The 14293-nt window shown below is 36.6% G+C and overlaps 1 protein-coding gene across 4 annotated transcripts in view; it reads left to right on the top strand.

Annotated features, from left to right (window-relative positions):
• PRR16 (proline rich 16) overlaps window positions 1-14293 on the top strand; it is a 141765-nt gene that overhangs the window by 24120 nt on the left and 103352 nt on the right. Inside the window, exon 1 of one of the 4 annotated variants that reach the window (XM_026865882.1) lies at window positions 10395-10415. The exons of the other annotated variants lie outside the window; for them this stretch is intronic. The gene's annotated coding sequence lies outside the window, so the exon portion shown is untranslated. Of the gene's footprint in view, window positions 1-10394; window positions 10416-14293 lie in introns of those variants that run through there. 4 annotated transcript variants of the gene reach the window in all.

Here is a 14293-nt window from a genome sequence, read left to right as displayed (position 1 = left end):
GTTGGAGCCCTGCTGCCTGAGAAGGCCCCACAGCGCCTCTTCATGGGAACTAGAGAATAAATCTGTTTTGGTTTTGCTTCCTCACACAGACCCTTCCTTTGCTTTGCTTACATTAAAACTGTTTTTGTTTTATCCACAAGGGTTGTTTTTTTTCTGTCTTATTTTCTTTCCCCCTTTTTGCCCCGTTGAGAAAAAAGGGGGAAGGGGGGGAGTGATAGAGCAACTTGGTGGGTACTTGGCATTTAGCCAAGGTCAAACCACCACACATATGAAAGTGGAGATTACAAATAAATGAAAAAAAAATTATAAATTGTGTAAAGCATTCGAATTGTAAATGCTTAGGGAAATGAATGTCTCCTTTTTCTTCTTTTGTATAAAGCAGTGACTTTGTTAATAAAATAGAATTATTTATGTGCACTCCTGGTCTGTAACAGCCTCTGCCACAGTGGGTCACTGAGAAGTGATTTATAAATGGGTATTTTATTTTCAGTATTAACCCATGTGACTACTTGCTGAAGTTTAAAACAACTAGATTTATCAGTTTCTATGATTCATGTTATAAACTGAAGACTGTGGGATACTCTTTAAAAGTTGAAGTACCCTAAAGCCAGGATTTTCCTCTTCAAAATCTGTGTCTGAGACCAGACTATCAAGTAAGATAGTATGATCAAGTTTGGGAAGTGCAATGCACTGTAGAAGGATAGTGTTATAAACATTAAATCTTTTTTGTGTATTTTAACAACAGTAAAAGCACAAATGTAGGGTTTAACCATTATGCCAATGCTGAGCTAAACATCTCATAAGGGCCAGTTGCCAGCCTCAGGGAATCAATCCACTTCTGGTCTTTTGCATGCTTAAAGCCTGTGAAGTCTATGAAGCTACTTTGGTTGCTACCTCTCCCTGCTATAGCCTCTGGTTCTCCCCAAGTACCTTTGCCTCTCACCTGCAGATGCATCTGGCTGCCTCTTGCAGGGTCATGGAGTAACTTACAGACAGGGAGCTCAAGATGTGCTGGGTGTAATGTGCTGCCCTTGCAGCAAGGTTCAGTTGGAGTACAGTGGTACAATGTTCAGCTCTCGGGCCTCCAGCATAAGAAGGACATAGACCTGTTGGCGTAGGTCCATAGCAGGGTCATGAATGTGATCAGGGGACTGGAGATCCTCCCCTATGAGGACAGAGAGAGTTGGGATTGTTCAGCCTAGAGAAGGCCCTGGGGAGACCTTATAGCAGCCTCCCAGTACTTAAAAATTGGGGGCATTTTTGGGTTGATGTCAAAAATCTCAGCTTTAGTTCTCATCCTAGAAAATATCAGATAAATAGTGTGGAAATCAGTTAGTTGTACAACTTCTCTTCAATTTTCCCCTTTTGTGATTATTCAGGTTCCTCTGCTTTCTGTAGCTGAGTTTTTTGTTTATTGTTTGTTTTTAAAGAAGAAACGTGGTTTTTGTTTTGGGTGCTTTGATTTACAGCTGGTTAATCAGGAAGGTGCAGTACCAGTGTCAGAAAGCTTAGTGACAAAAAGGAGTAGAAAGAACATGCAGAGCTGCTGTAGTGAAGATCTGATAGGGAGACAGATCTGCTGATGAGCCCAAACCACTTTTCTTTTAACTTTGTCTAGTGCCAAGAGTCACTATATAAAATATAAACTGTGAAACTCATAAGAACCAGTTAAGAAGTTACTATTTCAGTGCTTCAAAAGCTAGCAATAAAAATGCTGATAGCCTCTGCTAGTGATTTGAATCTTTAAGACATTTTGTTTGTTGTTGCTGTTTCTTCTGAATAAGTTCTTTCCTCTGAATGTTGGTTACTAATATATTAAAATTGTTGGAATGTTATTGTCATGGAAGCTGACTATCTTTTCTCTAGTTCTAGGAGGAGAATAATGCTCGTTACTTACCTTAGATTTTTCTGAATTCAAAGTTTTGTCGAGTCATTAATTAAATAGAACCTTTGGTGAAGTTGGATTCAAAGGATAAATTAAATGAAAGACTTAAAAAATGAGAATGTAGTATTGTAGTACTGGCAAATACAAATGTTTTATTTTTTCTTCTGTTGAATAGAGGCTTTACAGCCAATGACAGATTCTCTAGTTTTGATACAGTTTCTAGAGTTAAAATTGAAATTTCCAACGATTTACCATGCAGAGGATATTTCTAAATTTAGGCTGCCAGAACCACCATCCCAAACTATCTTTTTTTGTTTCGTCTATTGATATTATGATCAAAGTGGTGCACCATTCTGTACTTTACTGTAATGCACATTAAAGACACACAATTGTGTATTTTAATACAATTTTATGTGTAATGCAGCCACCTATCACCTTGTGTTAGCATTCACAGATATTATAGAAAGTGTAACATTATTTTAATGCAGATTGGTGTGTCTGATCTGCTCATCATTTGTTCAAAGGCAATGCACAACTGAGTTATATCTTTATAAATTGTTTCAGTATTTCCATATTTTTAAACTTAATTTTGAAGTTTAAACCAGGAAATTGTGTTGTTTGGTGTTTTTTGTTTGTTTGTTTGGTTGGTTTGTTTGGTTTGGTTTGGTTTGGTTTGGTTTTTTACCATAGTAAAAGATACCTAAATTATTTTCTTTAAAGTGGAGAAGGCTGCTCAAGTAATTTTTAGGCGATTTTCATGCTTGTGACTTCTGTAAGTAAAAACAAACAAGCATATTGTATCTTAAAATTATTTAATATACATATTTATAGCAATGTTCATATGGATCATTTATTCTCAGTTTGGAGGGGGACAGTGATGCATAAAGGCTGTTCATTTTACATTGCAGTATTGCTATTTATGAAAATGTTTCATTTACAGAATATAACATAATGAGTATTTTGAAATGCTGATGCTTTTCCTGTGTTGGTAATCCTGATTAAATTAACATAAATAGGAATTGACACAAACTTGTGTAGTCCAGTATGCCAGTAATCTATGGTTTAAGGGTCATTCAGGATCCTTAAGGATCTTGTGCACATTAGTATGAAAGAATTTAATAGTTGAACCATCATGTTTTGTGGTCTGCAGATAGATTTTATTTTGTCGGTTTCTGCTAAGCATATTTTGTGTCCATGGAGGAAAAAAATTTACAGGATGATTGAAAAATTATTATCTGTAAGCAAAGCCTAAGTAACTGAAGAAAAAACAAAATAATCTGTTAGGTATTTTGCAACTATTAAATAAGTGTATATGATCTATTAAGAAATGTATTTGAATTTACGAGAAATAAGGCTTTTATATTGATAAATAGGCTAGAAAAAAATAATTGACAAACACATATTAAGATTATCTCAAACTGTTGCAGAATCTAAGCACAACAAAATGAAGGGAGGGCTATGTGAAAGCTTAATTTATGTTAGTATTTGTAATCCCTGTAGTTTTAGAGAAACTAGACATTGAGGGCACATGGTTTAACTTTAAACACTAGCATTTATCCCTGTAATTAGCAGATTGCACTTTTAACTTAGATAATGCATTGACATCTATGTAACTCATTATAGGTGCTGTTTGGAAAAAAAAAAAAAAAATTTAGTGCTGCCATTTGTACTCACCATGTCTTGCAGGTACAAAATTCAAAAGATATTTAAAATACTGATTGCACTAAGGGATACAGTAGGAGATAGTTGATGAGTTACTTGAAAATGGTAGGTTTGCATTAGCATACATGGCTTTTTTAAGGCAATATTGTGACAATTTCAATCTTAACACTTGAGTTTCTTGGGCAGTTTAAAGAAAAATGGAAAAAAATCAGAAGGATTGATTAAGTCTTTGTTTATGGGCTTATCTTTATTTGTACTTTGAGCAAAGTTTTGTGATTCTTCTAAAACAAGAAACTTCATGACTGAAGTCTGAAGAGCATCTGTCACAGACAGCAAAGCGTGAGAAATATTTTGGTATAGTAGACACAAAGATTTAGAAAAGATGTAGTGGGAGGCTTTGACTAAACCTCTGTAATATATATTCACTAGTTATGGGAAAGTAGGAAGGTGTTTGATATAAAGAATGAGTCGGAGGTAGGCAATTCAGTGTTTTAGATGGCCACCATCTGAAGCCATAAAAGTCAAAACTGTGGTTTTCATGTTTTATGGGCATCTGCTGATTCTGGGGTTTTATGTGACTTCATAGTACCTGGGCATCTCAATAGATTCAGTGTCTGAAAAATAATCTGTGAGTTTTCAAATGTAATGTAGACATTGTCTGTAGGTGGTTGAGCATGAGTTTTGCTGTGGATCAGCATCCAGATCAGCATCTGGATCAATGTATGTGTATGCCTAATCGGTGTGATTCAGGAATACTTCTGGGGTTTGAGTTCACAGTGAGCATGTTGGCCATGTTTCAATTCCCCAGTGGAATGGGAACAAGGTGCACAGCACTGCTGGAGCCATTACCTCTGGGAAGGACACTTACATGCATGGGACAGCCTACTCTGGCCACTGAGCATATGTGGTGGGGAAGGAAAAAGAATCAGAATCTTACAATTTCAAGTATCTGAATATTTTTTCACTTCCAAATATTTCTCATGAAAATCCTTAAATGGTGTTAAGATGATATGCGTTGCTGACCACGTAATCTTACCTTACTATTCTGTTGGTAAGAAAGTACTTACCAGTTTACTTATTTCCAGAGCAACTGCTGTTGTATAAAATATTTACCTGTATTTTGGTGTTGATGAAATAAAGATAAATTGACTGATCTGAAGCTTAGTGAAGTCGTTAGACTGGTTTGGGTTTTTGTTGACCTAGATGTTGTGGATGAAAGTATTAACACGGTAATGATTTAGTAAGAAATCTAGATTTATTAATAACTACAGCAATTTATCAATACAAAATAATTCAGAAAGAGAAGCAACTTATTCACAGATTCTAAAATTACAAGATTCACTCTAACTTACTTATCAGTACCTGAATTTATACATATATATACACATGTGCATACACAAACCAGATATATGGGTATAGAAACAAAGGTGTTTGGATTCAGTAAAATGAACATAAAAGGGACAAACACACACAGGAACAAGGGTATGTACCCACACACATGCCAATAAACAGAGAAAAAATGGGTGAAATAGAAGCTAGCTCAAAGAAAATTCCCCTCTCGAGTCTAAAGCAAATACTCACAATGCTTTGGCATTCCTCAATGGGCGATAATTGAGACAAGCGGGTGGACTTCGCCCTGGCCTTCCATCTAGAACAGACGATACCTTAAAGGTTTTGGTACCTGAGAGGCATCCTAACTCAGGGGAGATGCTGGTCACAGGCCCGCTGCAATCCAGAACAGCACAAAGGGTCTCTCTGGAGGTCTCACAGTTTATGGGGTCCAAGATAATTGACTTTTGTCAAATACTTTCTGGTGCCTTCTGGCAGTTGCACAAGAATTTGATAAATATGCAGCCCTGTTATTGTTCCATCTGACCACATCCCAGGCACAGGTGTGCCTTGCCATCAGGAGATGATGGGCCATTATAACCATTTCTGAGGGTTAGTTCCTATCTCCATGGATTGGTGCATAGCTTGGGGGGGATGTGGATGTAATCACACCTAGCACCAAGCAGCCCAACAAAGAAGGGCAGGGAGGGGTAAGAATTGCACCACCACACTAGGCAAGATGGATCTGTTCCAAAGACAGGATTTAGCTAGATCTCATGTCGCAGTTCTGCTCTTAGATATCTCCTTTCCATGAAACAAACTCTTCTGAATGGTGCAAATTCTGCTCTGAGTGGCAGAGAGGCTCACTGTTATTCTCCCCTCTATGGGGCTCCCAGAAATTAGTTACAGCACCAGGTAGTTGAGTGCAAGAGCTGAGAAATGCATCCCTAGAAGCCAGGAATTCAAACACCTGTTCAACTCAGAGTCTAGTGAAGTTACAGCAGAGTTACAGTGTCCACATAATATGCAGAGGACTGGGAAAGTAGATCTAGAAGTCTACAGTAATTTATCTTAGCCCCTTCTTTCCTGATCAAGAATTTAATCATTTCACTGTAGAGAATTTGATTTTGTGTAGAAAAACTGACCCATTGCCCAGGAGATTTAAACCAACATAAATTGTTTTGGGAATTTTTTTCAGCTTCCACATGCTTAGCTCATAGAGCCCGAGTGTGAACAGATGCTCTAACAGATGTCATACTTCTCAGAAACAAGAAAGTTGATGATTTAAGGATTTCCTGACTGGCAAATATCACTGGCAGATGATGTAAAGTGTGTAATGCAATACTGTGTTGGCTGATTACTGTTTATACACATCTCGATTGAACTTTCATATTGGTCATTGCCAGCGAATAGGTGATGGGCATAATTAAAAAGAGGTTAACATAAATGAAATGTATGAACACCAAGCACAGACTCATTTGTTTCCTGATTTCGGTAGTCTTGATGTATGTAGGATATAAAACATCTCCAAAACAAAACAAAATTAGCCCCAAATGGGCTCTGAAATTCATAGTTACAGCCAGGCACAGAGGTACTCCACTTCTTACAAAAGCTTAGCATTCTCAGTATGCAGCCTCGGTAATGGCAGATCCTACTCAGCCTGCAGATGTGAATCTCAGTACTGGTGAGTGCCCTTCTCCACTTCGGCTCCTCTTAGTAGTATTTGTGATGCAGAGTCAATGGGAAGGATGACCTGCCCTTTCTTGTTTAACAACATGGCATGGCCTTATGGACACAAAACTCTGCTGGCAAGGAGGAAACATAGTTTGTTGGAAGCAGGTTTTAAATAACTGATTTTCCTGCACTTGAGTCTGCAGCACTGAAGACCAATAAGCAACTCTCCATCCTAATGAAATTTTAGGAGAGGGTGAAACTTTTAAGAAAAGAACTGAGCGGAGAACCTTTTTTTCTAGGATAAATAAATTACTATTTTGCGCTCGTCAGTGAACAAATGTAATGAACATTTAAAGAAATGTTTCTGTGTTGTATCTTTGCACCTTTAACTGTTTTCCATTAGTTTAATATAATTTTTTTAGTTGCTGCTTTCTCAAGGCAGTTCTGGTTTTTAATACAAGTACAGAGGGCATTAAAGTGGAACCAATCAATTTATTTAATTCTACCAGTCTATTACTCCTGTTCCTAAGAGCCTGCAAATCAAAGGAGTCTTTATGAAATATTGTGGAATAAAAGAGTAACTTTACCCATTTTATAGTTGAAAATGATTCAGAATTTTAAAAACAATACACTGATATCACAACTAGGCCAAGTGCTTCCTATATTTTAAGAACTGTAATTCATTTGTGACACAACTGATAGGAATTCAGCTGCAGTAACAAGGTATTCATTGCCAATAACTGTGAGGTCATTTCTTCATGTTATTCTTCTACAGATACAGATATATCTACGCAGAAGTTTGTGTTTTTCAGAAATAAATTAGAGCATTGTATTTTACTAATGAATTATGAATGTTGAACTAAGGTTAGCAATCAGAATGTCTACTCTGATCAACTATTTAGAGATAGATACATCTTCTAATTTTAATTGAAAAGATATGATTATTTGGTCTGTTTCAGATCTGTTTCAGATCATTCCTTTGAAAAATTCATGTAGAAATTATAGTAAATTACAAGATATTTGTTGGATGTGATCAGATTTTTCGAAGCATCATAACTAGAAATTGTGAGGATTTGGTATCATGTGAAAACTTAAATATAAAATTGGAAAAGCGTATGTGGAAGAAGTCTGACAATGTGGGTAATTTCTTACTCTTCTTGCAGATATAAAATGGCAGTTTTCTATTAAAATTGGGATCTGTCATTTCTATATAGCCAAACAATGTGTTTCATATAACAGCATTGACAAGATCTTACAAAATTATGGGACCCCTGACTCATTGGTATCTCTTCCCCATAGAGGACTGAAATCTGGATAAAACTGGTATGTGAGTTACTGGTCAAACCTAAGCCTATCCTGCATCCCTAGCAGAGAATCAGCTGAACTGCAGCTCCATCAGGTGATCACAGTCAGCGATCATGGGTTTGAGGAGAACTGGGGCAAAATACAGTTCTTCTGTAAACAAACACCAAAAAAGGTCACCAACAAAGGGCAGTCAGAAATAATCATGATGTGGAAGAGATGATACTAATGTAAATCATAAATTGGATCAGCAAGTTAGAAATATGTTTTCTTGGGCTGTTTTTTACATTTTTTACTAGGGTATTCTATTTAATTTTGATTTTATCCTTAGAGATGTCACTTTTGCCAGCAAATGGCCAATATCTATAGGTAAGTCAAGTCTGTGATGGAAATTCAGGCCATGCACTTTACATATGGAATTTTAACTTTTTGACAAATGAAACAAAAGTATTTCCATCATTTGTTTAACACTATTCACAAACATGTCTCGTGTTTGTGCCTTTTTTATCTGAGACACTCCCTTTCTATTGGAAATCTTGATTTTCTTTGTAATACAAGATCATTGAAATGGATATTTCTCCTTGCATTTGCTGAAAAGTCTACATTTAATCCTTCCCCTCTACCCCCAGTCCTGGAAACCAAGCTAGTAACTTTCACAAAGTTAAGGAAGGGAGGCCATTTCTAATCTTTATCGACTACGGGAGTGTCATAATGGGCACAATGAGTGGAATAAGTGATCTTATCCATGTTTCACACCCATTTTCAAAAACTGTGGGGTTTTTGTGTCCTTTCTTGCCAGCTTCTAGTCTGCATGTTCAGGTGCAGAGTACATAAGTATATAAATTATAAACAATAAATATTAAAGGGAGAGGAGAATGTCAGTGTCAAGGTATGTGCTAGTGCTTCATAAAGCCCTTCCTAGCTGTAAGAGTCAAACATCTAGGAAAAAAGGCATATATTGCATGCATGCATCTGAGGTGTGGCTTTAGCTGGAACAATATTGATGCCCAGGTTATTTATCTATACTGGCAGACATACTTTCTGCTATACTGGCTAAAGGAGATAGAAACAGCTAAAGGAAGTTTGACTGAGAAGGGAAGAAAGCTGAGGAGAGAAGCTGCTTGCTCAAGCTGGGAGAGGAGGGATTTGGCTCTTTATTTTTAGCACAGGAGGGAATACTGTTGACTGTCACTGCCTTGCTTCAACCTGATTGAGCAAATTGTCTCTGATCAGTAAACTGCTATGGCATCCTGGTGGTCTGTATTGAATAAGATTTAAAGATGAGGAATTAAAAATGTTTCATGTGTTACTCAAATTAACACCAATAGTCAAGATGAATAAAATTCTATTACAGTAAAGCTTACAGGGAAAACATTATTCAGAATTTAGGCTTCTGTTTTCATAGATAGAAGATACTTAATATTTGGAAGATTGAACTTATTTAGTATTTGTTTTCTACATTTAAATATAAATTTGAGATTCTTAATTTGGCATAACAGAAGGCGGGAGAGATTTATATGCACCAGTCTATATTTTTCTATGTATGATGTCATGATTCACTTTTATTGTTCTTTGGTGCTTTTGATTAACCTGGTTCAATGAGTATTGGTATTATCTGTCATTTGACTGATGATGGAAAGACAAAAATAGCTTCACAGACTATGGTTTGAAAAGGCAGCTCAGTTAATTTTGACAATGAATTTGATACTGGCCATAAACATCTCAAGTTTTCTTTAGAAAATGGACATATTTTTTTCCTGTTTGGTGGTACACCCATTTAAACACATTCCACTCTTTGTGATTTAAAATGAAAACTTAATGTTGTTTTTTACATTTTATTGTCTCTCAAGATGAGAGACAATGCATGTCTATGCATGTGAGCATTCATCACTGCAGATGTGGTATAGATGCGACTTCAATGGATAAAGATAGAGCCACTAAAGATTTCACAGATGTGGACCCACATGCATCATGGATGCTGCATCAGGTCTGGAAACAATTTTGTCTTCATGTGACTGTTACTGAAGTGTAAGCCTTGATCTCAGCTTTTGTCATGCCATGTGAAGAAGTAGGTCTTGTATGTGTGCAGGGAGCCTTAAAATCTCTGTGCTCTGCACTGCTACTCAGTGTAGATAAGAAGCTGATCCAACACAGAAGCAGCTACAGACCTGAGTACTTAAGGTTCTTGTGTAACAATTTGGTTGATTTAGCTACATTTAACTAGGGATTGCAACAGTCAACAGACAGAGCAGGTGAACTGTTCGGGAGAAAATGCTTTTGATGCTAGTGTGTTTCAATCTTGCCTCTGACAACAGGTTGGTGTCCAACTCCTTCCTAGTGTGAGTGCTTCCTTTCAAAAAGAGCAGAGGCATCACTTTGTTATAGAAAATGTCAGGAAGTGTATGGGAGGTGGTATCTAAAAATAACAGTGATAATTGCTTTCTGCTGGTGGGAGGTTTTATTTTGGAACACAGTGAGAAGAGGAAAGAATGGAAAGACCGCAGCCAAGGGAAACTGCAGCAGACTTTAGCCTCCATTTGGTGTTACCTCTCAGTTATTGCAGGTATTTTGAATGCTGCTTATATTCATACTTGATGTATAGTTTCTTAGCACAGATAGCTGACCAGCAACTGAAGATATGTTTGTGCCATTCTTTGTTTAAATCTCCACTCTTCCATGGGCATTGAGCTAGAGGCCAGATAGTGCTGGTTGGTGGGGAAGCAGCTTGCTGTCAGGTGCTGAATAGTGTTAAGTGCAAAAACCTCAAATGGTATGGGGGAATCTGTGTAGGTGTATTGGAAACGTTGCGGGGGAGAGTAGGTGGAAAGCTGGTAGACCAGGAGATACGTGTCCCATTTTAGTCTGAAGGATTACAGGACAAATGGTTGAGACTAATCTGTACTACAGTGCTAGGAATAGACAAGATTACAGATATCTATCTATCCATCTACATAGCCTATGACATCTTTTATGCATTAATGCCTGAAGGAATAAAACTGGAGAAGGCTTGAGAATTTTGAGTCAAGTGGTGATATGTGGTAGTAATATATGACTCCAGTGAGTTGCATGGCTGTTGCTGCTTAAGAATCATTGAAACAGCAAATATTAAAGATAGGTATCTATTAGTGTGCTGCTGCTTCTCAGTCCTTAGTACCTTTAAGATGTTGCAAGTCTGCATATATATCAATATCAAGCTGTATTTACAAAAACTAGATGTGCTCAAGTTTGTGAGATACACCTGCTAGAACATTAGCCGTACACACACATACCCACAAAATGTTAAAATGTGTAGCACAAGTAGTAAGGTGCAAAATTTTAGGCTTTTTCATTTTTTTTAGGAAAAAAAATCCCTTTTTGCTGTTCTAAACTGATTTTCTCAGATCCATCCTGCCCAAGTAATTAAATAATTTAACTTTCTAATCCTGAAATCAAAAGGGAAACTAAGAGATAATAATTTCCTCTTTCTATGCTCTAAGGCTGGATCAAAATTATGTCTCCTATGAATATCTCAGATGATGTACATTACAAAAATTAAAACTGATCTGGTCAAATGTTCCATTGTCCTTACCTTTACAAAGGTTTTCTTAATTAAGTCCTCTTTGCTGCATTGTAAGCTGATTACTTTTCTTTACTTCTCTGATGTATAGAGTACTTGTTCAGTTTCCTATACAGGGACAGGTTGCAGTAACTTTGTTCTCAAATGTTTTTATCCCCTTTTCTGTTTTCAGTGTACTGCACTGGGAGTATGCAAGACTGGTAAGAAAGAGAGTTGTAGAAAAGAAAAAAGAAAAGATGCAGCAGAAAAGCATAAAGACGATGGTGGGATATGGTTTGCAATTTTACTGGGTTTAGTGACTCATCATTCAACATAAAGGATTGATAGTTTGGATGATATTTAGGTTAATACTGATTGGAAATTGTTATCTGGTGCTTTAGTGAAACAGCCTAATGATTTTTCTTCAATTTATTGTGGACAGGTGGCTGTATCTGAGAATTTGGTCCTTTTTTTTTTCCCTAATTTGTTCCACTTTGGCAATTTTAATGAAGATAACAAAGAACTGTAGATTAAATAGTGAATTGTCCTCTCTAGGTAAGGACTGAAGTATATGGACAGTGAAGTTTCTAGGGCACATCTATCTGTGTCAAATTTGTATTGGGCAGAAATACAATACTACAATCCTGTTCCTGGATCTGTCCATCATGCACCTTTCAGAGGTAATGAAATGCAATAGACGTTCTTCTGAATTAGTTCTTACTCTGACACTCATCCCACTTTTGGAATTTTACTGCTGTGGCAGAAGTGCCATATTTCTTTAAGATGGAATAGCAATTTTTTCCTTCCTTGTTGCTATGTTAGACTACTGTAGATGTTCTTAAATCTTTTAATATGTGGTATGCAGACAGCCACACAAGAAGGATATATCTTCAGTAGATGCTTTATTTTGACCCCTCCCAACCTATGCTTGTTGTATTTTTTACTGATTTTTTTTTTTTAATATAAGATTTAAAAAATCTTTTAACATTCTTTGGCAGATTTATATAGCAAAATGACAGGAGCTGATTGCAGTCTCTGAAAGGATCAAGTCTCTTTCTGTTAAGTTTCTCTGTGGTTTTCCCATTTGTTAATTAAAAATGGTCACAAATCAAGAAAAGACACAAATGAAGAATAGTGCTCTTCATTAAACACCATTATTTGAGACAGTATGCAGTTATTGGTTGCATGTGAGTTAGAAAAGATAATCATAGAAAACTTTTAAAAATTGTTTAAATAAATGTGATTTTAGTTTTAAGTTTGATAGCTGTGCCTCTGTTCTGGGAATAATTCCTGTTTTCTCTGACAATCTCAGAAATTATATGGATTTGATTTTTAAGAATGTCAGTTTTTCCTGGCTTAGAAAATGTAATCTGCTAATGTCATTGTGGAGGTTGTATATACAGACATGCAAGGAAACTGTTCTGTTTGTGAGATGTTGACCTGAGAATGTGCTTCTCTATCTATTTGTATTTAGACAAAATTATAGCTGATGCAAATGCCCAAGTAAAATAAGTTTCTTATCTACAGAATCTCGGGTAATCTCCTTTCATACTCTGGATTTGGGACAGGGATGGAGAGAAGTATCAGCACCTAAAGTATTAGGCTCGGATTCCTCCAGAATTAGTAAGCACAAGCTTAGCATCAAGAACAGAAAGTTGAGTTTCAGGTGTGGCCTCTGAAGCTCACTTTTATTTCTGGAAGGAGGAACCCACCGGACAGATCTGCTGCTTGCCTCAAACCCTGTGCTTCTCTGTGTGCACAGGAACATTGGACAAAGCACTGGGATTGCACTCTGTGTGAGGCTACACAGTGGCAAAAATTCTCTGTATATCGGTTAAGCCATTGTACGAACTGAGTGTAATATGACTCCAGCAGTGGTTTTTGATACTGTGGAGGTATGCCAACTACACAGCAGCTCATGGCATTCCCATGCTTGCAGGGAGGCTCCTGTCCCATTCTGTTTTGAATTAAAACAAAGTCAGACAAATGAAAAATAGGTTTTATTTTACTGTTTCAGTCCATGCTGAACACTTCCATCTTTTCACTGTGAACTCTTTCAGCTGCCTTGCTGTTATCCTGTACATCCTGTGACTCTCTTAAGTAAGCTCTTTCTACTCGCCTGTCCTGACTCACATCTGGTTCTCCATCTCTTACAGTCTCTGAATTTAGCCAAGAGACCCCTGGCCTGTTCTGATTTATTTGTTTTTCAGCAAATCTTTTAAAGGTCTCTGCATATAGACAATGTAAATCTGCAAATAAACAGGTCAGATAACATAAAAAGTTAATATTTCCCTTGGTTTGAAATTTACAACAGGATTCAAGTGTCTGAGTTGTTTCAGGAAAGAAGAATTTCTGAGGATAATACAGAAATTATTTTACTTCTTTAATCTGTCTGCCAGGGTAGGGTAATCTCAGTAAAAGACAGAATATCACAGTATACTAGGGAATTATTTTAATTAGTATGATTCATATGTATCAGAAATCGTGAATACAGTGCAGAAAAATCTTTCTTTGATACAGCATGGCTATGTTTCAAAATTATGTATATTATTTAATGCTGTAGTGTTTTTAAACATTGATGAAGGCTTGTTGCACCTAAAAGTTGCTTAGACTGTGAGGTAACTGAGGTTAGTGTTTCAGTAAATATCTGGAGGTTGCCAGATGCATCTTCTCAACCTTGCTGTGGAAAAGGAAATTTAAAAAATTTATACATACGTTTCAAAGATAAAGAGGCGCCATATTCTTGCATAAATTTTATAGTAGCTCTGCACTAAATTCCGTCCTGGTTTTGGTCCAGTGACAGCTTTCATGAAATACAAATATTTATCCTTTTACTAAATCTGTCCAATTCAATGTATTATAATTGCAGAGAGCATTTTTTTTTTTTTTTTTTTTTTTTTTTTTTT

The sequence above is a fragment of the Athene cunicularia genome, assembly GCF_003259725.1.
Source record: "Athene cunicularia isolate RWA chromosome Z unlocalized genomic scaffold, athCun1 chrZ_part1, whole genome shotgun sequence".
Lineage (NCBI taxonomy): Eukaryota > Metazoa > Chordata > Aves > Strigiformes > Strigidae > Athene > Athene cunicularia.
This window is presented reverse-complemented; position numbering and strand designations above follow the sequence as displayed.